Genomic DNA, 26,654 nt, shown 5'->3' with positions numbered 1-26,654 from the left:
TTCTGCCAGCTCGCCACTCTTGTCAGGAGAAATATTAAACTAAATGAATGAAATATTTATGAATCTAGTATGTAAGTTGTAATAAACTCTTTTATAGTAACCGACTGACAATTTAGTTATTACCAATCAGCAACAATCATGCAAATGAAATTTCTATGAGACATCAAATAGATAATTTGGTATAACTCTAATCTAAATGTTATATCTACGAATAATCGGAGTTGAAATATAGGTTTTTGACCAACCAAATAATTTTACTGTTTTCGTGCGCTGACTCTAAATACCGCCCCTTCTTTTCTGGCAACTATTTTCAGGTTTGGTTTCATCTAACATATTCATCTATTTTGAAGGCGGTATGATGAAATTAGATTTCGATGCTATTTCTAACGAATCAATCGATTACGTGGATGTTCTTTCGGTATTTACAAGATTAGAGAAAATAGTGATAAAAATTTCTTTTGAAATGTTACCAGAGTAAACCATATTTCAGTTTACAATGACTGAAGCAACCATGCAATTATTTCAATAAAATAAAAGAAAAAACGTTTCAGGCCCTTTTTTTTCTGCGTGAATTTTCGGTCCAAGGATAGTTATTTATGAAGTTCCACTCGACATCTTTCTCTTGGCTGTTTTATTACTTACTGCATTCCGCTCTCTATTAGATATTGCAGCTCATCTCTGTTTTGCCGGAACAAACATATTTTATATTGAAATCATACTTTTATCGTAAATCAACAAATGTTTAATGGAAATATTGATATATGAATTGGACTTCCATGGACAGAAAGGAAATAAGGTATCGAATAACACGTTCAGGATAAAAATTATCAGTTGTTGAAACTTTGTATTCGACAGCAAATACAGAAATCACAGTTGTACAAGCAGTCAGTTACGAAGGAATTTGTAGATCCCAGACTGGAATAATGTAATAAGAGTGGTTAAATAGAAATAATAAACCACAAATGAAAGAACGGAGCGAAATATAGAGCTTGTGCACACACAAAGATATAAAGAACATTAATGTTTCGATGGGGGAAAAGAAAAACAATACAACGAATAGAACAATATTTTAAGCTCTCTGCTGTCGTTGATAGAAACTTAATATCTAAAACGAATGGAAATGATGATGGTGGAGAACGGTTAAGAGACTTGCAGCTTCTACACCAGATCATCTCACCTTTCAACAAACATACCAGCGAGGGAGTTTCTTAAGTAATCGCTTGACCTGCTAAAAAATCAGCCAAATCTCCCTTCAGTTTCAGCATATGAAAAAGTAAATATATACATTGGATAATGTAATCATGGATATACACAGAGACGGAATGAGTCTGCTCATTTAGCATAGGCGGAAGCGTGGCTGTGTGGTAAGAAGCTTACTTCTCAACCACGTGGTTCTGGGTTCAGTCCCACTACGTGGCACTTCGGGCAATGTCTCCGGTTATAGCCCCGGGTCGACCAAAGCCTTGTGAGTGAATTTGGTAAATGGAAACTGAAAGAAGCCCGTCGTATATATATATATATATATAATATATATATACATGTGTGTGTGTCTTTGTGTATATGATTGTGTCCCCTCCCCTGCACCGGTGGTTGCGTGTTTACGTCCCAGTAACTTAGCGGTTCGGCAAAAAGAGACCGATAGAATAAGTATCAGGCTTTTAAAAGTAAGTACTGGGGTCGATACATTCGACTAAAATTTTTTTTTAATTCTTCAAGGTGGTGCCTCACCATGACTGCAGTCTAATGACTGAAACAGTAAAAGATAAAAGATAGGTCTAAGCACTCAATAATTACTTAAATGTGTTTTACAATAGAATGCTGTCCAGACATTGTGTACATTAAAATACTTGATTTATATACTGTAAAGTCTTCAGCTATCTAATCTTTCGTCTCATATCAGAAGGATCTGAAATATTATTAGCGTTGCCTCTTTTTCATCAAATTAATAAACAGAAAGGAATCATGGCCATCATTATTTTGAAACCATTTCAAACAGTAGCCAACGGTTTGATCTTTGTTTTAACTTAGACCAAACATACGCATGAAACAGTTCTCTTTCAGTTTCTGTAAGAATAATGAGAAATACCTGGTCACATAGAATATCATTTCGCTCTGAGTATTCCCTGACAAATTGAGTATGCTTATTTCTTAGTATTTGAACTGTTAGAGTTATTTTCGCAAATTATCCACTACAACCCTTAAGTAAATAGTATTTTCTTAAACAATAGAGCCACTTATTTCGGTTAGTGACTTATTCACGAATACACCAACACTAGCGCCGCTCTGGGAACGCACAAAAGCCCTTTTAAGAGTTATTTACTTTGAATTGTTATTATCTCATATCTGATTAACCTGTTATTACGTACCATGCTTCACGGTTTTAGTATACATACCTTATTAGTATTTCTTCCCAAGTTCTACATACTCTTGGAACGCATTAAAGTCTTTTTCGGAGGTACTTTATTTGATTTCTTACTATTGGGTAACTGATTTCATGTTATTACATAACCGACTTCACAATTTGGGTATTCATAAATTATTGGGAATTCCTAAAAACAAGATCTATGTACAATTAAATGTACAATGTGGTTTTAGAGTGAGATCTTGGCTGCTATTTTCAGCATGGCGTTATCTCTTAGATACCCTAAATTATAATTTTAATATATCTATCTATATATATAAAGCTGAAGTTGTCTGTGTATGGCAGGTTTGGTAGCCTTCAACTAACACTATCTCCTCCGAGGCCCTGCGGCGCATGTTGACCAAAATTGAGAGTATGATAGAAGAAGGCTTGCTCTTCATTCCGTAGAAGATAAAATACAAATCGGACCATGTTAAGACCAAAAATTATTTACATCAAAAAGGTGATTTTTTCTATGAAAATCCCTATTTTTTACGATTTTTTGACTACTGTGTCACCATTTATCGGTGTATTTCAACCAGAAAAATGTTCTCTTAAAGAGAATAACAAGCTACCTAATGCAAAATTTTTACTTTTCGAAAATTCCAATTCTAAAGGGTCGCAACAAACCCGAGCAACGCGGGGCAATACTGCTAGTATATATATATATATATATGTTTTTAGTTTAGAGTACCATATATATATTTTTAGTTATATGTGACCATATATATATTTTTAGTTATATAGTTTAGGCTTTAATTATAGTTGGTATTTAATTGGTATTTCTTTGTTTTGTATTTACTTAATATTTTATTGAGTGTGGGAATGAATATTAGTGTATATATCGAGTTTGTACGTATGTATATGTATGTGTGAGTGTGTATATGGTTATGTTTGTGGGTGTGTGTATATATGTGTGTGTATTTGTGTGTATTGTGTATGAAAGGGGTTTTATCTTTATCTTTATATTTGTATGTATGGACTTCATTATCATGATTAGTTTAATAAGTATTTTGTATGTAGGTATGGGTGTGAATGTATGTATGCGTGTGTACAAGTGTAAGTATAGATGCGGTAGTGTATGAGTGCTATGTAATTGAGTGTGATTAATTATGCACTTGTATACATGCAAGTTTTGAATGTCTGTGTGATTGCACCCGTCTGCGTGTACACACTCATTTTTTTATATATATATTAATATCTATATGAGTTTTCGTTTTTTATGGTTTTTTTAAAGAATTTGTAGAAAGGTTTGTATATTCCATTCATAATTTTAATGACGCTGTTTTTACGTAGCGCAAATTATTTTTATATGTTCGGTTCCATGGTAACGTAATTTTTGTTTATTGTAATAACGGATAGTGTTAAAATTCACTTCAAAATTTGATACTGATTAGAAGGTATGTCTATTTTTCTCCTTTTGTTAATCTTGTTACTTATGATAATCTGATTACTTATGGAGTATTTTATATATCGTATTATGTGTAGAAATGTTGTTTTTCTTTTGTATGTTTATGTATGTGTGAATGTGTGTGTGTGCGTATTTGCTTGTATCGAGTTTTGTACGTATGTATTTGTATGTGTGAGTGTGTATATGGTTATGTTTGTGGGTGTGTGTATTTGTGTGTATTGTGTAAGGGGTTGTATCTTTATATTTATACATGTATGTATGGATTTTATTTATCATGATTATTTTAATGAGAATTTTTGTATGTAGGTATGGGTGTGTATGTATGTGTGCGAGTGTACAAGTGTAAGTGTAGATTTGGGAGTGTATGAGTGCTTTGTAATTGGGTGTGATTATTTATGCACTTGTATACATGTAAGTTTTGAATGTGTGTGTGATTGCACCCGTCTGCGTGTACACACTATTATATATATATATTAATATATATATGAGTTTTCGTTTATCATGGTCGTTTTATTAAAGTTTGTTTCTATCGAGATTTGTACGTATATATATGTATGTGTGAGTGTGTATATGGTTATGTTTGTGGGTGTGTGTATATATGGGTGCGTATTTGTGTGTATTGTGTTAGGGGTTGTATAGTTATATTTATACTTGTATGTATGGATTTCATTTCCATTCATAATTTTTTAAAAAACGTTTGATATCCACGAGCAAAGAATTGTTCGGTTTTCTTTTGAGTGTTTATGTATGTGTGAATGTGTGTGTGTGTGTGCGATTGTTTGCGTAATTTATTTATCTGTATGGGTGTGGGTGTTTATATATTGGTATATATCGTGTTCTGTATGTATGTGTATGTATATGTATGTGTGAGCGGGTATATGTATATTGTTTATGAATGAGTGTTGTATGTGTGTGTGAGGAAGTATGAATAAGTAATGTGTTGAGTGTATGAGCATGTGTGTGTATATATAGTTTATTTTTTGTTTTTTGTTTTTTGTTTTTTGGTTGTTTGTTTTTTGGTTTTTGTTTTTTGTTTTTTGCTTGTTGTTTTTTGGTTTTTGTACATTTTTAAATATGAGAACTTTTATAATAGGTTTTTATATTCAATTGTTTATAGGGTTTATTTTAGATTATTTTAGATTATATATTGATTATATATAGATTATATATAGATTATATATTTTTATTTTCATTGATAATTTTATTATTTTATTATTTTAAATTATATTAAATTATATTTTAAAATATTGATATTTTTAGATCGAAAATCCACCTGAAGATTGTCGGTAGCAGACATGAAACAATTGTTGTGGCGGTTTATTTAATTTATATTAAAATTTTATGTATTGATTAAGTCTTTTCTTGTTTGGTTTTAAAATAGTGGTTTTGTCTCGAATTATATTATATAATATTTTACTATAAAATTGGATTTAACCCTAAATCTGATTTTTCCCTGTAAATTTGGATTAATTCCCTAATATTTATTATTATTATTTATATATATATATATATATATATATTATATATATATATATAATTATATATACACACACACATATATACATCTTACTCTCTCAATATACCTGTATTTATATATATGTGTATGTATGAATGTGTCTATCTATCTATGCATACATACATACATACATACATACCAAATTTGCATACATGAGGCTGATAACATCATATGACTTGGAAGGCAGCTCCTTGAGCAACACTCTTTGTCTGATAACTTAGAATACATGCCCAAAGAAGTTGCACGACTCTATCGCAACGTATCATCAGATGAAAGGATGAGACTATATGAGCAGAAGACTATGCTTGGGATATGTTAGTAGAAAGCTCCGTGATGATAGTAACATCGATCATCAAAGCAGTTTATCATGGACCAATAGCCGGATTACTACCTCCCACTTTGAAGGGTATGCGTTTGCAATCCAGGAACAGGAAATATCAACTAGGTACCTGATGCACAAAAGGGATAGAAATGCAGGGAAAGCAGTATAATGTGATAATCGATGCAGACTTTGTGAAGTTCCACGTCATAAGTTGTCCAAAAATGTCATCACGGTATTATCCACTGATGAGACATGATATTATAGCTAGGACACTCTATAATGAAATCCGTCGGAAGAATAATCCCGAAGATAAAAGAAATAAGAACCCACAATATGGTAGAAGCCATAGCCACTCATAATATAAAGGAATGCTGGTGGACTGTCCCAGTGAAGACCTCAATAAAATGTAAGCACAATAGACCTGATATAATGATTTGGGATAGAGTAGAGAAATTGCGAACAGTTGTGGAAATTAGCTGCCCTGCAGATGTTAACATAAAGCTGAAAATCAGTGAAAAAGAGAACACCTATGCTGAACTATTGAGAAATCTGCAGTTACTCTATCCAGATTGCAAGTTCAGGTTTATACCTGTAATTATTGAGGCCCTGGGATATGTAACGCTCTTCTCAAAACCAGAAAGGAAAAAGCTAATTCGAAGACTACAGATCCAATCCATCCTTGGAATGTAAACATCTGTAAAACTTTCCAGAAGTTTATCATTTAAATATATATGAGCATGTCTAGATATGCAACTATATGCATGAGAATACATATATAAAACATACAAATCTGCCATACATACATTCACATACATACACACACACACACATACAGACAGACAGACATACATACGTACATACATACAGACAAAAATACCCTGTTGTTGATGTTGAAATTCCAATGAAGGAGCCTTGGATCTAGGTTAGAAACCGGTTCTTCCTCTAATGGCAAGAAATCTTGAAATAAACTGAATGCATACATAAATACATACATACATACATACATACATACATACATACATACATACATACATACATTATGGCTGCCCCCTCGTTATCGAGTATGGCCATTGCACGAAGCTTAACTGTTACTGGTGCTGTGATCGAATGTAACTTTTTAGCCCAGCTAAAGATCTACAATGTCTTGTACAAAATTGGCAACTAAAACCTTTACTGGTAATAGCCGGCTGTAGTTGTAACTGGGCTTCATGTACCTTTGCATGTCGTTTAAGTCCTCCTGCCGAATTACACTCTCTTCCACATGCCCGACAGATATGATTAGTATGGTGTGTTACACCACCACTAGTGGCCAGGTTGTCACTCATCTGTCTCGTTTTATGACTACGAAGATGACTCATGAGTCCAGCTTTACTGAGGCAGGGTCTGCAGGGTCTTGCAGGGTCTTGCAAGGTCTTGTAGGGTCTTACAGGGTCTTGCAAGGTCTTGTAGGGTCTTACAGGGTCTTACATACATACATACATACATACATACATACATACAAGTATTGGCTGTTGTTTGAGGAAATACAACCACTGGAGTTTTATTTGTAAAATAATGAGATGAGGTTGTTAGTGTTGCTCAACGTCAAGGCAGCCCTAATCGAACAGAACTATGATCATAAGTGTTCCAGCTATGACCATCCCGTTTTACTTCGTTTTCAGGCAATTCGCTCTTCTTCGTTTTGTAAGACAGTATGGTGGAGTTATGCATGTAGCAGTTTTTATTTTAACGATGATTATAGAGACCCATATCGACAAATATGTAAATAGATGAATGAGTGTTGTTGTTGTTGTTGTTGATGATGATGATGACGATGATGATGATGATGATGACGATGACGATGATGATGATGATGATGATGGCGACGATGACGATGACGATGTCGATGACGATGACGATGATGATGATGACGATGATGATGATGAGGATGATGATGGTGATGGTGATGGTGATGGTGATGATGACAATGACGATAACGATGACGATGATGATGATGATGACGATGATGATGATGATGATGATGATAATAATGATGATGATGATGATGATGATGATGATGATGATGATGATGATGATGATAAGGATGATGATGATGATGATGATGATGAGATGATGATGATGATGACGATGACGATGATGACGATGATGATGATGAGGATGATGATAGTGGTGATGGTGTTGGCAATGACAGAACCACCAACTTTGACATTTTTTTTTTTTGTATTTGATTGAGATGAAGTCAGTGGTGCTACTTGCTGATAGTTCGGTTCTTTGAGGGTCTGGAGAATGTGCGCAATGATAACATTTGTGTTGTTATTCCTCTTCCAGCTTCTATTTAGAGGGTACGGCAATGGTGGTGGTAGTGGCGGCGGCGGCGGCGGTGATGGCGATGTCACTGTTATTGTTATTCTTGGTAGTAAAATTAGATGTAGCTCCCCTATGTCTGCTTTCGGACCCGAACTAAAATTGTTTAGTTATTTTTTGGTAAATTGATAGGGCGAAATATGGAGTTGACCTAGTGGTCAGTGTTATCAACGAAAGATCAAACTGACAAGATATGTCTCAGAAGCAGCGAGTGGCTGACTACAAGAACGGACGCCCACGGTGATATTAGAATCAGTATGTTAAAGGAGAAAAAAGAAAATAAATAATAAATACATAAGTAAATAAATAAATAAATAAATAGAAAACGACGGAATGCTTTTGTTGATTAAAGCAACAGATTACAGGATTATGGGGCAGAGGTGGGAGTTTAAGAATATTTGGGCCAGTACGGTCGGTGTGTATTAAGTTGCAAGTCCTTAACAGCAAAGAAGATGATCACTTTTGAAAAGATGACATGAAGGTAAGATATGCTGAAAAAAGACACGGGAAGGAAGAATAAGTTAAAGAAGAAAGTGGGTGGATGGGGGTAGAGAGTAATGAAAGTATGAGTGAGTCTCTGGACGGAGATGTGTGTGCGTGTGTGTGTGAGAGGAGAGGAGAAAGTGGAAGGATAAACAGATAAACAAGAAAAACAGAAAATTAGAAAGATATGTTGTCTACGTATGGATGAGAGGAGAGAGAGAGAGAGAGAGAGAGAGAGAGAGAGAGAGAGAGAGAGAGAGAGAGAGAGAGAGAGAGAGAGAGCCATAGGTTAGATAGATAGAGTGATTAATTAATGCAAAGAATGCGAATGTCACATGCTGAAAAAAAAAAGAATTTTGAGAATAGAGGAGCGGGTACTCTGATTTACGGAATTCAATGAATATATATTTCTTTATTGCCCACAAGGAGCTAAACATAGAGAAGACGAACAAGGACGGACAAAGGGATTAAGTCGATTACATCGACCCCAGTGCGAAACTGGTACTTTTATTTATCGACCCCGAAAGGATGAAAGGTAAAGTCGACCTCGGTGGAATTTGAACTCAGAACGTTACGACAGACGAAATACCGCTAAGCATTCCGCCCGTTGCGCTAACGTGTCTGCCAGCTCGCCGTTCACTGAATATAGGAGAAAAACTTAAGAAGAAAATAATTCTAATTTTTCAATGAGCTGTATTTATGCATAGGTGATATAAAACCTGTCTGATGACAATGCTCACATTTACATTTTAATGACATGTAGGAGATAAAATTTACTGCTGCCACCGTCAAATTCACAAACAATTGTTTTCTGTGAAGGTTTAGTTCCAAGTTTTTCCGCTGTAAATGCTGAATGCGATACACCAGACTCACGTATGGAATCAGACATAACCGTAGGTTCTAAGGAACTTAAAATTTAGAAAAGGATTCCTCGATATTATTCTATAATTGACCCCACTGCTATATTTTCAAAAATGCGCACAACACATATAGCTATGCATTTCCAAAATAACATGTAAAAAAAAAAAAAGACAACGAATTTAACTGACACCCCAATACGAGCAGACTAAAGATCTAATCTAAAAACATAGAAATATTCGTTTCAAATTTTAGCACAAGGCCAGCAATTTTGGGGGAGATGATAAGTCAATAAAATTGACCTCGGTGCCCAGCTGGTACTCATTTTACTTAATTCAAAAGGATGAAAGGCGAAGTCAACCACGGCGAAATCTGAACTCAGAACGTAAAGATGGACAAAATGCCGCTAAGCATTTCCCCCAGTGTACTAACGATTCTGCCAGCTCGCCACCAAATAAATACTGCAACGCATTTTGCCCCACTCTCTAACGACTCTACTAATTTATCACTCAGAAATATTGTTTACTAAATTTATCGCAAAATCGTAGAGGAAGGAAGAGTAATTCCCACGACGCTTTCGGAACCTTTCATACTAACTTGAATACTTATAACACAGAATATTTTACAAAAGAGCACCAAGGGTCAAGTGTTGGTGTTTAAACTAAACAAGGAGTTAAATATAACACCTCAAATCTGTGACCTGATGCCAAGTTTCTAAACTATGGAAGAACTGCGAAGTGTTAGAACCGATGAATTGCCGGGTTAAACACCAAGGAATAATGAATTTTATCTTTTTACAGAGTTGTAATCTCTATCGGTATTGACCTTGTATCTCGTCCATGTGGGCCACGATGTAATATTTACTGAAAAGGAAAATACGTAACGGTAATCTATATACTGGATCGATTCAACTGACTACACCTCAATCCAAGATAATTTGCAGTGTGATCACGTGACCAACCAGGCTATACATCGCTGGTCGCAATGCACTTCGCATCGTTTTAGCCTTCGAATAACGCCAACCCGCCTGCTAGGCGAGGCGGCCAACATTTCTCCTTGATTGAAAAGCGGGTGTTGGAGCAACATGAAATGAAATGTTTAGCTGAAGAACACCACTCGTCACCCGGTCTGGGAATCGAACCCACGATTCTAACGAGCGTGAGTACAACACCCTAATCACTAAATCACGTACCTTCGTAATTTGCATTGTATCAAAGGCGGCGAGCTGGCAGAATCGTTAGCACGCCGGGCGAAATGCTTAGCGATATTTTGTCTGCCGTTACGTTCTGAGTTTAAATTCCGCCCAGGTCGACTTTGCCTTTCATCCTTTCGGGGTCGATAAATTAAATATCAGCTGTGTACTGAGGTCGATCTAATCGACTGGGCCCTCTTCCCAAAAATTTCGGGCCTTGTGCCTAGAGTAGAAAAGAATTTGCATTGTACCTAACGCAAAAAGGAAAAAAAAAAAAACTTTTGTTTCGCAATATAACTGTCTACAACAATAACAACAAACAAAAGATATTACAGTCGTTGCAATGACGATAGATATAGAAAAGGCACAAACAACAAATAACAAAAATGATTATAATAACAACAATAATAATAAAGAAGAAGAAGAAGAAGAAGAAGAAGAAGAAGAAGATAATTATGAGTGCGTAATCAGCGACACGGTCGAACTCCAGTGAAAGTTACCGCTAGTTTTATCAGCCATTTGACGTCAGAGTTAAAACGTCTGGGAACCTGATTAAATATTAATTCGACTCTTCGAAATTTCTAAATCTCTTCCATTCAAGTTATCTCTTCATTTATTTGTTCATCGGTTTCTTCAACTGCTTTTAACCTCACTAGTCTACCGGCCCGAACTTTGCTCCGTTTATCTCTAATTATTTCGTCTTCCGCTGCTATTTTTAGTTTAATCAGAAATGTAATATTATTCTAAGTCGTCAGCCTTCTTCTTCTTTGATATTACTGAAGAGTGAGATCAGATAAATACCAGGATGCAATTACGTTATCTCATTAATAAAAAAAAAGAAGATGCCTCGATACCTAATACTTTTGGTTCGCAAGAAATAAGCTATATATTTACACACACGTAAATATACGTATGCGAAAGTCAAATGCAGTGTACATCTCGTTGGGAATCGAACCTGTCTTCATGTGATCATACTAAATATCTATTTCTTTACTACCCACAAGCGGCTAAACACAGAGGGGACAAACAAGGACAGACACGGATTAAGTCGATTACATCGACCCCAGTGCGTAACTGGTACTTACTTTATCGACCCCGGAAGGATGAAAGGTAAAGTCGACCTCGGCGGAATTTGAACTCAGAACGTAACGGCAGAAAAATACAGCTACGCATTTCGCCCGGCGTGCTAACGTTTCTGCCAGCTCGCTGCCTTTCATGTGATCATACTGAATGTCATACACGCTAACACAACTACCTTCATTTTCAAACTAATCTTGCAAATGAGGATCTGTTTAACATCTGATATTTGTCTTATTGTGAATACACTTTAAAATCATAAAGAATTTATGTAGAGAATTAGAACTAGCAGTACTATATATATTTTTCCGAACATCTAAGATTAAGATATAGGCGCAGGCGTGGCTTTGTGGTAAGAAGCTTGCATCTCAACCACACGATTCTGGTTTCTAGTCCCACTGCGTGGCACCTCGGGCAAGTGTCTTCTACTATAGCCTCGGGCCGACCAAATGGATTTGGTAGACGGAAGCTGAAAGAAGCCCAATCGTGTGTGTGTGTGTGTGTTGTGTGTGTGTGTGTGTGTGTGTATCTGTTCCACTACCACCACTTGTCATCTGTTGTTGGTGTGTTTACGTCCCGTAATCTAACGGTTCGGCAGAAGAAACCGACAGAATATTCACTAGGCTTTAAAAAAATTAGCCCTGAGATCGATTCGTTCGACTAAAGCCCTTCAATGTTGTGCCCCAGCATGACCGTAGTCAAATGATTGAAACAAGTAAAAGATAAAAGACCTATCACTTTATTTTTATTTACTTATTTATTTTCGCTCTAAAAACGAGAAATTGTACTGCAGTGAGGAAAGCTAACACCAATCTGAAAATAATAAGAATAAAACTTTCCCCTTGATCAACATCAACGTCCTTCGAGCTCTCGCTTAAAGACAAGCTGGAATAACTTGTTAATTATTAAATCGAAAATACCCAATTCACTCAAGAAAACACGTGGAATAACTTTCCATATAACACACCTTTTTCTAATGTTCAAAAATATTTAACAACCTAGACGCAATAACTGACTGAAAGTAATCATCATAAAAATATCTAAAACACCCAGTATCATATAGGTTTATATGATTTGTACTATTTTGTTTAGCGTATCATTTTTACAAATATTTTTTTCCATTGTTTGACGTGACCTGGCTTCCCAAAGTCATACAGGCAGCCATTAGGAGGGAGAGACACTCAAGATGATAATGGAGGGGATTATTTACAATTTTTTTTCGTTTCATTTTAGTCATTAAAAGTGATAGCGATAATTGGTTTTTAGCGGGGTCAAAGAGGCTGGCTTCTATGGGATCGGACACCCTGTATCGTGTGTTTTCAAAAACTGGGATAGATTCCAGGACAGCGAAGTAGAGAGAGAAGGATGGAGCGATAGAAGAGTTTAGGAGTGAAGGCGGTAGCTATGTAGCACACTATTTGAGAGAACTGAAAGGTTCGCCTTATTGTGTTGGAATACTCGGAGGAACTTTTACCCTGGAGATCGTGAATATATAGTGATGAGAATAGGGAGTGCGAAAAGAATGGACAGGAAGAACTTTTTTTTCTAGTATTTGAATTGTTAGAGTTGTCTTCACAATTTATCCACTACAACCCTTAAACAAGTAAATAGTACTTTCCTAAAAAATAGAGCCACTCATTTCGGTTAGTGACAAATATACCAACACTAGCGCCCCTGAAGGTAATATTCTCTGAGAACGCACAACAGCCTTTTTCAGAGTTTAGCCTGTTATTACATAACATGCTTCACAATTTTAGTATACATACCTTATTAGTATTCCCTCCTATGTTCTATATACTCTGGGAACGCATTACAGCCCTTTTACAAAGTGGAAGTTGAATGCAGAAGTCTTTTCTACAAGAATACCACAAACGGAGTCAGCTTCGTTGAAGCATAATGGGTGGGAGGGATCTGGAAAATATGTTGGAAGCCCACTTAGTAAAGGACCTGAAAGATCTGCTGAATTTGAAAAAGCGAGGTGGTTACAACGTATGCAATTTCTGCAGGCACTGTTTGCTTATCTCAATAAAGCATCGGTAAGATATTGAAATGGATTAATTAAAATTTATCCTACTCATTAAAACAAATCACTTCGTAATTATTCAATACACACACACACACACACACACACACACACACACACACCACACACACACACACACACACACACACAAATAATAATAAGAAGCAAACATTATTTTCTAATGTCACATTTGTGGAAAACATGAGGACCTGTACTCCGCTGAATGCTTCGACCAGACGTTTAAATAACAATACTATCATACACATGGATGTAAATACGATCTTCAAGAAAATCATTCACTTTGCTAAGGCTGACTGCACACACACAACGTGCACGCACGCACACACATATAAATTATATGGAATGAAAGCGATAAGTAGCGTCTGCTTTTCCAGCTCCTGGTGCTGAAGAGGAGATAACCACTCTGAAATGCATGTATCCACCAGCGAATTGATTTGGTTTGCTTACACCTATCTGTCCACAGCGAGAAGTTTCCTCCATGAGAAAACACAGTGAATGGCTTTCATACGGGTTCGAATACGCCCCATGGCATACGCAGATTGTTGAAAAAAAAATCGATAATAGGAGGGATCCTTATAAATAGCCATGGGAAATAACCCCTTCATTTTCCTAAATTATTTGGTAAAAATGAAATTGAGTATGTTTATTTCTTAGTATTTGAATTGTTAGAGTTGTCTTCGCAATTTTTCCACTACAACCCTTAAACAAGTAAATAGTACTTTCCTAAAAAAATAGAGCCACTTATTTCGGTTAGTAACAAATATACCAAAACTAGCTCCCCTGAAGGTAATATTCTCTGAGAACGCACAACAGCCTTTTTCAGAGTTTAGCCTGTTATTACGTAACATGCTTCACAATTTTAGTATACATATCTTATTAATATTCACTCCTATGTTCTATAGGAGTGTAATGGGAGTGTAATGGGAACGCATTACATCCCTTTTCGGGGCTACTTTATTTGAATTCTTACTATCGGGTAACTAATTTCATGTTATTTCATAACTGACTTCACAATTTCATAACTTATTGGAAATTCCTAAAAGCAAGATCCTGTGTAAGACAATTAGTTATTCTCAATAAATGCACAAAAACCGTTTTAAGGGCTACATACTTTGTATTGTTATTGGATTAGCGAAACACTTATGGCAACGGAACCGAAGGATAAACCCCGCTTTCCCGGGAATTACCGAGTATGTCAGCTAGTATATATATATATATATATATATATATATTATATATATATATATATATCTATATATATATATATATATATATATATAGAGAGAGAGAGAGAGAGAGAGAGAGAGAGACAGACAGACAGAGACAGAGAGAGATACATACTTTTGTTTAGGACCCCTAAATTGCACCTAGATTGCACCTAGAAAGTTACCCTCCAAGGCACAAGTTCGGGCAAGATTGTTTATGGAAGGCCAGTAGTCGCCAATGCATACCAGCCTCCCCTCTCCACGCCACTGATGTTATCCAAGGGATAGGCAAAAGCCGATACAGCTTAGCACCAGTGATGTCGCAACTCATTTCTACAGCTGAGTTAACTAGAGCAATGTGAATAAAGTGTCTTGCTCAAGAATACAACACGCAGACCTGTCCGGGAATCGAACTCACAACCTCACGATCGCAAGCTCGATGTTCTAAACACTGAGCCATGCCCCTTCACGTCCATACATACATCAGCCGAAATTGCTAGGATGAACCGGTTCTTGACTGAAGATTGAAGGCTTCGAATGTCCCGTCCGTGTTTTTTGTATCGTCTTCTAAATGTTTTGCTCTCTTGTCCTAGTTTGTATTTTTTTACATATACATAAATATATACATACATACCTATGTATATATATATATATATATATATATATATATATATATATATATATATATATATATATTATAATTTAGGATAAAATTTTTCGAAAAAAATTCTATCAATGGCCAGCATATTAAAAAATACCTTTAAAGGTTAAATATATAAACAACTTATAAACAAGGGCAAAAGAAAAAAAATTCTAATGCCAAATATGCTGAAAATCGACTTAAATCGTCAATAACCATATAATTCATCACTACGAGCACGCGAAATTTTTTGAAATTTCTGTCGGTTTACTTCGAGATGCGTACTTATAGAGATGAATTATATGGTTATTGACGATTTAAGTCGATTTTCGGCATATTTGGCATTAGAATTTTTTTCTTTTGTCCTTGTTTATAAGTAATGTATATATATCTACTGCCTTTCTGTCCTGGCTGCCTTCAAGTAGAGACGGCACTTTCTGTTGCTCCTTGGCCGTTCTCAAAAAATAGCGTTCGTAAAAAATTTTATCTCGTTCGGCTTAACAGCCCTTCTTGTTTGTGTTACTGTTATTCTCCTTGCCCTGTCTTTTACTGTTTATATTTTGTACTGTCGTTACTGTCCTGTTTTTGTTACCATTTTTACCCCTCCGCAAAAAAAATCTCAAATTTTATTTAATTTGATTTTCGCGGGAAGGATTGCTTCAATTAAGTCATGTATCGCCTTGACCTTCGAAACGTGGAGTAGATGAAACAAAGGCGGCTGAAGAAGGGGAATTTTCCTTGTTTTGTATGTCCTGTACTCTATTTTTTCGTTGTTTAAAAAAATGTCCATTTCCTTGGTTTTGTGTTTATGTTTTCGTTTCTCATTGTGTTCGACGTTTTTTTGGTGTCCTGTACCCATATATGCATGTATATATACATGTAGAGGTAGGTACGTACATATATGTATGTCCTGTACCCATATATGCATGTATATATACATGTAGAGGTAGGTACGTACATATATGTATGTATATATGCATATGTTTTATTTATTTATTAATTATATATATATATATATACATATAATATATACATATATTATATATACATTTAATATACATACATATAATATACATACATACATATATATATATACATATATACATACTTATAATATTATATATATACATATATACACACACACACACACATATTATATATATACATTCAAAATTCGCCAACGTCCACTTTGATTTTCATCCTTTCAGAGTCGATAAAATAAGTATCAGCTTATATATATATATATATATATATATATATATATATATATATATATATATATTATATATATATATATATATATATATATGCAGCCGTCACTCGGAAGCAAATATGATTTTGTAACTCGTACTGTTTTCAGTCATTGTTTTGGGTGCTTTTTAGTCACGAGCAAATAGCGAGTCCTCCTCTCAACCCCCTCAACCATCACCTTACGGAACACCCAGCATTTAACAAGAAGGAATAGAAAAGGTGGCACTTCTGTTGGTGCAGCTTCGCCAGGCAAGACAGTCTTGAGCTTGCGTTTCCCAGGTGTTGGAGTTGATCTGAAAGCTCTTCGGCGAGGCTTCGAGTGTATGTATATAAACACGTGTGTTCGGTATGCGATCGAAAAAAATATATATAATGTATGGATAGTGTGTGTGTGTCTATTTGTGCATGTATATCTGTAAAAAGACGTATGTATATGTACGTGTGGGCGTATGTCAGTCTGCTTGTCTGTGTGTATGTCTATTTTGTTTTTAATTATTATAAATCTTCCACTGAGGAGGGAGCCAGTTTCCAGCAAGGCTCCATCTTTGGGATGTAGTTAACACAGACAAATTCACATTTGTATGTATGTATGTATGTATGTATGTATGTATGTATAAAGGAATAAGTCAAAGGTTGTCCGGTTGAGTGCGTGAGAAGGCTAAGCTTGTGGTTGGGTGGTAGTCAGCCATGCAGAGCAATGAGTGGCTTCTATTTGTCCAATTCTGTCTAATGCTACCTAATTGATTGTCGTCTTTCAGTGCGAGCGGCGACACAAAACGAGACAGTAGCTTTGTCAATGGCGGCAGCGCTGACAATGGAACGACTTTCGCCTCACCGGAAATAAACTGTCAAACTACTATAATACTTCCGTTCAATCTAGGTTTATACAAACATTTAGCAATTGTTTTCGGGAGCAATCGTTGTATATAGCAATGAATGCATAACATTTTTATAGAGTTATTGTTGTTAGGGGAATCGGGTTAAGTGTTCGTCTGTTTTTCGTCTCTTCATCGTTATCACACTCACTCACTCCTTCAAACCCATTCACTTGCTCACTCACTTATTCAGTCTTCCTTTTTTTTTTACTTTAGCTCTATTTCATCTTTCTATATAGATTTACACTCTTATACATTTCAATATCTTTTTTAGTGTATATATTTGCATGCGTATTTATGTTCATATATTACATACCAACACACACACATACATACACACAAACACATATAATAAATATATAATATGTAACATAATATATAGATATATTATATGTCATATATTATATATTTATTATGTGTTTGTATGTGTGTGTGTGTGTGTGTGTGTATATATATATATATATCTTTTCTCTTTTTCTCTTTTACTTGTTTCAGTCATTTGACTATGGCCATGCTGGAGCACCGCCTTTAGTCGAGCAAATCGACCCCAAGACTTATTCTTTGTAAGCCTTGTACTTATTCTATCACTCTTTTGCCGAACCGCTATATATATATATATGTATGTATGTATGTATGTATGTATGTATGTATGTATGTATGTATGTATGTATGTATGTATGTATGTACTCACACTTGTGTACATGAATACATCTAGGTGTATGCGAACGGGTAAAAATCACCTTTTATTTAGGGTTATTCTTTTACTCTTTGTTTCAGTCATTTGACTGTGGCCATGCTGGAGCACTGCATTTAGTCGAGGAAATCGACCCCAGGACGTTTCTTTGTAAGCCTAGTACTTATTCTATCGGTCTCTTTTGCCAAACCGCTAAGTTACGCCCGCCGATTTTTTTACTTCTCTGGAACATTATTTTTTTTACACAAAAAACAAACCGAGGTCTTGAACCTCTTACTTCCGTTTTACAATTATTGAACTTAATAGTCCATTTACAAATTGAGGCGCTGAGCCTCTTACACACTTAAACATTATAACACTGAGTCTTTTCAACCTCTTGTCAGTTTTCCTCCCCAACATCACTTGTGCCCGTATACTCCGCCATTGCACTCACCTCGTTTAAAACCAAGGCGGGCTCCGAGTCGGCGTCGCCCGGCCACAAGCGATATTCCTCTTTGAGTCCCTGCAGCCTACGCATCACGGGCAACGTTATGGTCTCCACAGCTATCTGCGGAGGCCATTCGGGTTCCCGTGTGAAAGTCAAAGGTACTCCCTTATAGTGATTTTCCACCACATTTTCCGCCTCTCCACCTCTGTAGGAGAAGATCAATAATTTGTCTTCCTCCGGGGTCGAGGTAGTCAATTCTACCGTTGGCAGCACAATTCCCGCCAACGGTGTCTCTTCCTTTTCCGGGACATTCCGGTACTATGTCACCGACTGCCGGCAATGCCCCATTTTTCTTCCTCTTCCTCATTTTTTCTTCTCAACTGGGGGAGGGTGCGTCTCCTCCGTAACCGGAAGATTCGCCTCTCCTCCCTCATCCCTAGGATCCTTCGGTGAGCACCCATTATTGCTTAACTTCTTCCTCTTGCGGTCCTTCTTTGGAGAGTACTTCGCCCCCTCGGCCGCCTTCGTTCCTTCTTCTACAGAAGTCTCCATCAACTGCTCCAGGACTTTGCTTTGTTCCTGAGGATAGTTTTAATTTATTTCGCCAGGCTCCAGGCACCGATGACACCTGGGGGGCGACCCTCAAGAATCATCGGGCACATGCACCCGGCCATCCTAAAAAAATCTGGAAAAACCAGATTATCGGCTGATTGGGTCTACAGGGTCAAAACTGCTTTTGAACCCCACCCAATCAGCTGCAGGCAGAATTTTGACATTTAAAAGCTTCGCTCTGCTGCCACCCCGACCCCGACGGATAGTGTCTGCTATCAATTCGGGCTCTATTTCGGGCGGCAGCCCACACACCCAAGCTCTTGTCAATTTCCTCCCACTATATTTGGGGAGAAACAGAATTTTCTCCCCTTCCAAGGGTTGGCTCGCAAAATCTCGAGCCTCCCCAGGGGTGTCAAACAGCAACCACACCGTCGCATATTTGACACCCCTTACAATAAACTTAGTTGGAAGATATTCTGCCAACTCCTTTTCAATATCTGCCTGAGAGAACACAGTGATGGTGTCGAAAGACTTAGAATATGTCCTCAACACCACTGTTCTCTCATTAAAGTTTTTTTCCCCACTGCTTGGGGGCCACAATTTGCCACTCCAATATTTGCCATGCTTGCAAAAGAAAAATAAAGAAAAATGTTCAACACAAAATCCAAAATGTTCCAAATAAAAAGTCCAATAAAAACACAAAAAAGAACAGAAAGATAGAGCAGAGAAAAGGAACGAAAGAAGACAGTTCAATTCACGGCAACACAATTCCGCCACTCAGGTAATACACAATTATACCGGTACTCCAGTTCACTGTCGCAGCACACAAAAATTGCTCCATGAATTTATAAATTTTCCAAATTTTGGTATTGAGATACGCCCACCAAAACAACAATTCTCACAGCTAAGTGAATCACTCGACACGACCACAGCAGTCAAATGTTTAGGACCCAGTAGGGATTTCTTATTCGAGAAAAAAAAAAACAATATAAAAAAAATTAAAATTCCCCACCAAATCCCTAAGAAGACAGATGCCTACCTTGCAGTCGCATCTTCAACAGTTCTTTAATTCAAGATAGCTTCCAAGCACGTCTTGACAGTGTTCACTCTCGTAAGTGACTGACAAACTCACGCATGCGTGGTAAGCAAGCTACTTTATTTTATTAAATTTGCCATAAAGGCAATACACAGAGGGGACACTACAACACATGTCGGGACATATAACAATTAAAAAATAAAATATGATATAATGAATGAATATGAAAATGCACATGAAGAACAAATTAAAATATGATAATATGAATGATATCTGAAAATGATATTATGAAGAGTGTGCTACTCAACCCACACTGAGTAATACAACTCGCTGTCTCTGGATCCTGAGTCCTTTTTCTCTTTTCGTCCAATCCTTTTTCCCTTTTTGCTGTCACTTAATGATAACATTCTCTCCGTCATGCATTCATAACCTTTTTCACCGGGAGGTGGGGTCTTCTAAATTTTGTGGTGTCTGTTCTTTCTTTTTCTTTTTTTCTTGAGGGGAAATAACGTGGGTGGGTTTGGTGTCTGTATGGGGAGGGTGGGTCTGAGTGGTCTTGGGTGGGATGGGGTTGGACTGGGGTGTCACATCATACTCAGTGTCTTTTCTTTTTTTCCTCTTTCTCCTTTTGTGCTCTGCAATTTTCCATTCTTCCTCCTTTTTATTGTTTCCTCCGTCTATTTTGTCTTCCTCTCTTTTCTCTTCTGTCTCCGCAACTATATCCTCAGCCATAGTCCTTCGTAGAGGGCAGTATGCTCTAATGTGGCCCTTTTGGCCACATTTAAAACAACGTGGTAGTCTGCCCTCTACCCACACCCTCAGCACGATTTCCCCCAGCGTCACAGTCTCTGCCGAGTTCTCGAGTTGTTCCTCCTCCGTCTGAATAATTAACTCGAGCGTCCTTCCTTTCCACCCTCCTTCTTCTGCTTCTGTGGCTTGGAGGACAGCCACTTTCCCCTCGGTTCCAACAAGGACAGCTGCCGCTACCCAAGCCACATTTATATCAGGCGGAATTCCTTCTACCCTTATCTTGGAAGTCCTTCTTCCAAAATACGTTGGTAGAAGGACCATTTCCTTCGTCTTTACTGTTTTACTCGCCAGCCTCTTTGCCTCCTCCTTTGTTCTAAACTGGACTACCATTATCCCATATTGGCATCCTCTTGTCATATATATTACTCCGTTGGATTCCTCCTTTACTGCCTTTTCTATGTTCTCTATTTCTATTAGGTCGACCGTCTTACTCTTTATCGAGTAAACTTTGTATATGACCGTTCTTCTGTTCATGCCATCCATTATTCTTTGTGGGGGTGACAACGTCACGTTGCCACCCACTTTCTGCACCAGTTTTCCATGCTCCTTCATTCTTGATAAATCCACCTCTTTTCTCTTCACCTCCACAGCCTCTGCGAAACTCTTCGATTTCGTCAAATATTCATCCATGCCTTCTACTGCTCTCAGCAGCTCCTCCTCTGAAGAAGACAGCTCAGACCCGCTAAGGTCCGAGTACATTACTAACCTCAAAGCAGCAAAGGAAAACCGTTCGACTCGCAACAAACGACAAACCAATTGCACTCTGGGTAACCGGAAGCAAGCTACTTACCACACAGCCACTCCTGCGGTTATGTTTACAGAATTTTTTTTATCTGCATGAATAACTTCATATTGGCGAATTATTGCTTTAAATGATGATAATCTCGTTTATACATTGACGTATACATATCTACAGAACTATATGCGCGTATGTGTATGAGTTACATTTGTTTGCATGAGTAAACGTCTATATATATATATATAATAAATTAATAAATAAAACATATGCATATATACATACATATATGTACGTACCTACCTCTACATGTATATATGCATGCATATATGGGTACAGGACACCAAAAAAACGTCGAACACAATGACAAACGAAAACATAAACACAAAACCAAAGAACTGGACATTTTTCTTAAATAACGAAAAAATAGAGAACAGAACAAATAACACAAGGAAAAGTCCCCTTCTTCAGTCGCCATGGTTTCATCTACTCTGCGTTTCGAAGGTGAATATATATAATATATATATATATGTTATTTATTCGATTAAAGGCGGTGCTCCAGTATAGCTGCAGTCAAAATGACTGACACAAGTAAAAGAATAAAAGAATAAAAAATCTATATAGAGGTAGATAGATAGATAGATAGATAGATAGATATACGTATTACACTTGTGCGTATGCGTGATATCTATGAGTGTATGTATGCATTGCTGCATGCGTGTGCTACATAGTCCCAGGTTCAGTTCCACTGTATGGCACCTTGGGCAAGTGTCTTCTACTATAGCTTCGGGCCGACCAAAGCCTTGTGAGTTGATTTGGTAGACGGAAACTGGAAGAAATTCGTCGTATATATATATATATATATATATATATATATATATATATATATATATATACATGTGTGTGTATGTGTGTGTGAGTGTGTTTGTGTATGTGTGTGTGTGTATGTGTGTGTGTATGTATGTATGTATGTATGTATGCATGCATGCATGCATGTATGTATGTATGTATGTATTTATGTATGTATGCATGTATATGTATGCGTGTGTATATGTTTGTGTGTCTGTTTGTCCCTCCAACATCGCTTGACAACTGATGCTGGTGTGTTTACGTGCTCGTAACTTAGCAGTTTGGCAAAAGAAACCGATAGAATAAGTACTAGGCTTACAAAGAATAAGCTCTGGTGTCGATTTGCTCGACTAAAGGCGGTGTTCCAGCATGGCCGCAGTCAAATGACTGAAACAAGTAAAAGAGTAAAAGAGCATATGCATATTATAGTATGACATAGTATATTGTATTATATAATATCAAATTGTATAGTAAGTTCTATTTTAAGAGTGTATGTGAAAAAAAGACATATTTACTTCTGCGAATTTAATCAATTTTATAATTCCCTTCACGTTCTATCTTTTCACTTTTAGAATTTTTTTAATGCCTGATTTGTAAAGTTCTTTTACTTGGCTTATATATTTTTCTGCTTTCTTTGATAACCCTACTTTTCCTGTCTATGCGGTTTTGCAAGGACCTGCATAACCTACATAAGTGAAAGTTTAATGGAGCGAGGTCTGATAAGTATGATGATAGCATTTTCTCGATTCGAATAATTCGAGAACATTTTTAATGACTTGTGCAGTGTGAGTATGAGCATTATCTAGATCAGTGGTTCTCAGCTATTTTTTTAAATCTATGGACTACTTTGAGTACTATTCTATTTTGGGTGTGCCCCCACAACCACTCAATGTTTAAAAACTGTTTTTATAGATACTTCTTTCAAAATTCCCATTTTATTTTTCACACATTAACTTGTCTAGGTTTACCTACGGCCGTTTCTTGCAATAAATACATCTAAAGCAAAACTTTTCCTGGACTCTAGGTCCCAATTTACTATTTTGTTTGCATGGACCCCCCCAGGGGTTATATGGACCCCGGTTGAGAACCACTCCCACCGCTTCCAGTGGTTTATTAATGCAGGATGTTTTCTATCCAAAACAGTCTTCAAACGTTGAAGTTAATGACAGTAGACTTTCAGGAGTGATTATCTGATTCAACCCTAAAATCTCGCAATGAAAAATTCTCTTATGTCTTACCAGACATTTCATAGTATTGTTTTTTGATGAAATGCCCTTCCTGGTGTGGCACAGGGTTTGGTTGGGGCCTATATACATGCATGCATACATACATACATACATACATACTACATACATACATACATATATATATATATATATATATATATATATATATATATATATAAATACAAAATGGGACAAGAACGCAAAACATCCAAATAGACGATATATATATATATATATATATATATATATATATATTATATATATATATATATATAATATCAAAACACATTATACATATATCAGTCTCTGCTTCTGCTTTCCACTTCCTGGGTGTTTTCACCTCTGGTGGTTACGTCTGATTTCCACGTCCTTCGACTCTTTCAGCATTCCCCGCCCGGTATATATATTTCGACTATTGACGCTAGTGGTAACTGCAACGAGGTATATTATGTGTATGTTTGTGTGTCTGTGTTTGCCCCCACCACCATCGCTTGACAACCGATGTTGGTGAGTTTACGTGTCCCCGTAACTTAGCGGTTCGGCAAAAGAGACCGATAGGATAAGTATTGGGCGTGTAAAGAATAGGTCCTGGGGTAGATTTCTTCGACTAAAGACGGTGCTCTAGTATGGCCGCAGTCAAATGACTGAAACAAATAATATATATATATATATATATATAATGTAATATATGTGATAATATATGTAATCAATTGTCGTAGCCTGATGAAACTCTGAGTTTCGGATGTCAGGGTGGAAATCCACGCCGCCATCTCTTCAGTTATCCGGCCATCGGAAAAAATGCTATGATTTTCATACCATTTTTTTCCGATGGCCGGATAACGGAAGAGATGGCGGTGTGGATTCCACCCCGACACTGAAACTCAGAGTTTTATCATGGCTACCGAATAAATGTCACATATTACATTTACAGATAAATTCCTCTATTTACATAATATCGAGGTCTCTTTCATTCTTTTGTGCCTTACCATTTCTACAAATATATTATTATATATATATATATATATATATATATATATATATATATATATATATATAGATATATATATATACATATACATATATATATCTGTACATATATATGCATACATATATAATATGTATATATATATATATATATATATATTATATATATAATATATATACATATATGTACATATATATATAATATATACATATGTATATATATATATATATATATATTATATATATATATAATATGTATATATATATATATATATATATATATATATATATATATATATATATATATATAATATATATATATATATATACCGCGTGTGTACCGTTGGCGATTTTTTTCCTCCGTCTTTCCTTCTCTGGATCTTTCCTTTTCCTATGTTTCTGACGAAGAAGCTCCGCTCGAAACGTTAACCTTCCTCTTCCCTCCTTCCTGAGCGTCCAATAATACTATATTTGTGCCACGTCCCCGCGTTGTTGTGTTTTCTCTTTGTGTTTTCATGTCTGATTAACTTAATTACATATATATATATATATATATATATAACTCAATCGCTTAACTTTTATTTTATGATACACATTACAGGGATTGCATAGTATGAGAGGCTCTCACCACTTTACTGAAAGTAAATATTCTAAGTTAGAAACAACTCTGGTATGTCAGTGACTACGATAAATTAATCAACAATTGAATTCTATTCAATGGTTTAATGAGAAGAGAAGTATAAATTCTTGTGGCTCTATTCGGAGCGTCTGAAACAGTAGGGATATTTATGAGTATACAGAATACAGTTATGTGAATACTGGCGAGATGGCCCAGTTGCCAACAGTCTAAACATACCCAGAGATTAAGTGGTTGAGTTAAACTGTACGATGGTTTTCAGTTCATGAAGAAAACAACTGTCCGTTAATGGACTTTTGTACATTTCTTGCCTTTCATACTTCCCCTTTACCCGGGAAAAAATCTGTCTCTTTTCGCCTAAGGTCTGAAGTAATGATTAGCCTTTGCTTCGCTGATGAAGTCTAAGAGGACTGAAACATGTCCGAAGTTGTCCCTGCACAACTAAAGATTATGTTTATTCTTTACTAAATTCCATGTTTAATTAATTTTGGTTTTACAAAAATTCGGGTTTATTTTCACATGCCTAGTCTGGACTGAATTTTTCCGTTAAGAAATGATTGTTATCAGCATTAGGGCTTGAATACTAACTAAAATTCCTTGACACGGTACATCAAGTAGCTAGTACCTTTTCCACCCTGCTCTGGTCGACAAGAGGCCACTGTAGATGACAAATGTCTATATTACTGTACTGTACAATTCTATCTTAAACCACGTAGGACTTAGCTTATAAGGTTCAACTTAATTCTGTCTGTAGGTCAAGGAAATCTACTCCAAAGCTCAGCTTCAGATTAGACCTGTCCACCAATTATCTTGGCCCGTCTCTTTCGATTACTGAGCGCGTGCCATAGCTGTCATATAACAATTCGCTCCGTACGAAACACATCCGCCCTTTAATTTATTTTAGTCGTTAGATTGCGGTCATGCTGGGGCGTCGTATTGAAAAATTTTTTGGTCGAATGAATCAGTCCCATATTTTGTGAAAGCCTGTTGCGTTTTTGTCGAACCACTAAGTTACTGGGACGTAAGCATAGGAACACTAGTTGTCAAGCAGTAGTAGTGAAGAT

Source organism: Octopus sinensis, linkage group LG11, assembly GCF_006345805.1.
Source record: "Octopus sinensis linkage group LG11, ASM634580v1, whole genome shotgun sequence".
Lineage (NCBI taxonomy): Eukaryota > Metazoa > Mollusca > Cephalopoda > Octopoda > Octopodidae > Octopus > Octopus sinensis.
The sequence above is the reverse complement of the archived record's forward strand: the minus strand, read 5'-3'. Positions refer to the sequence as shown.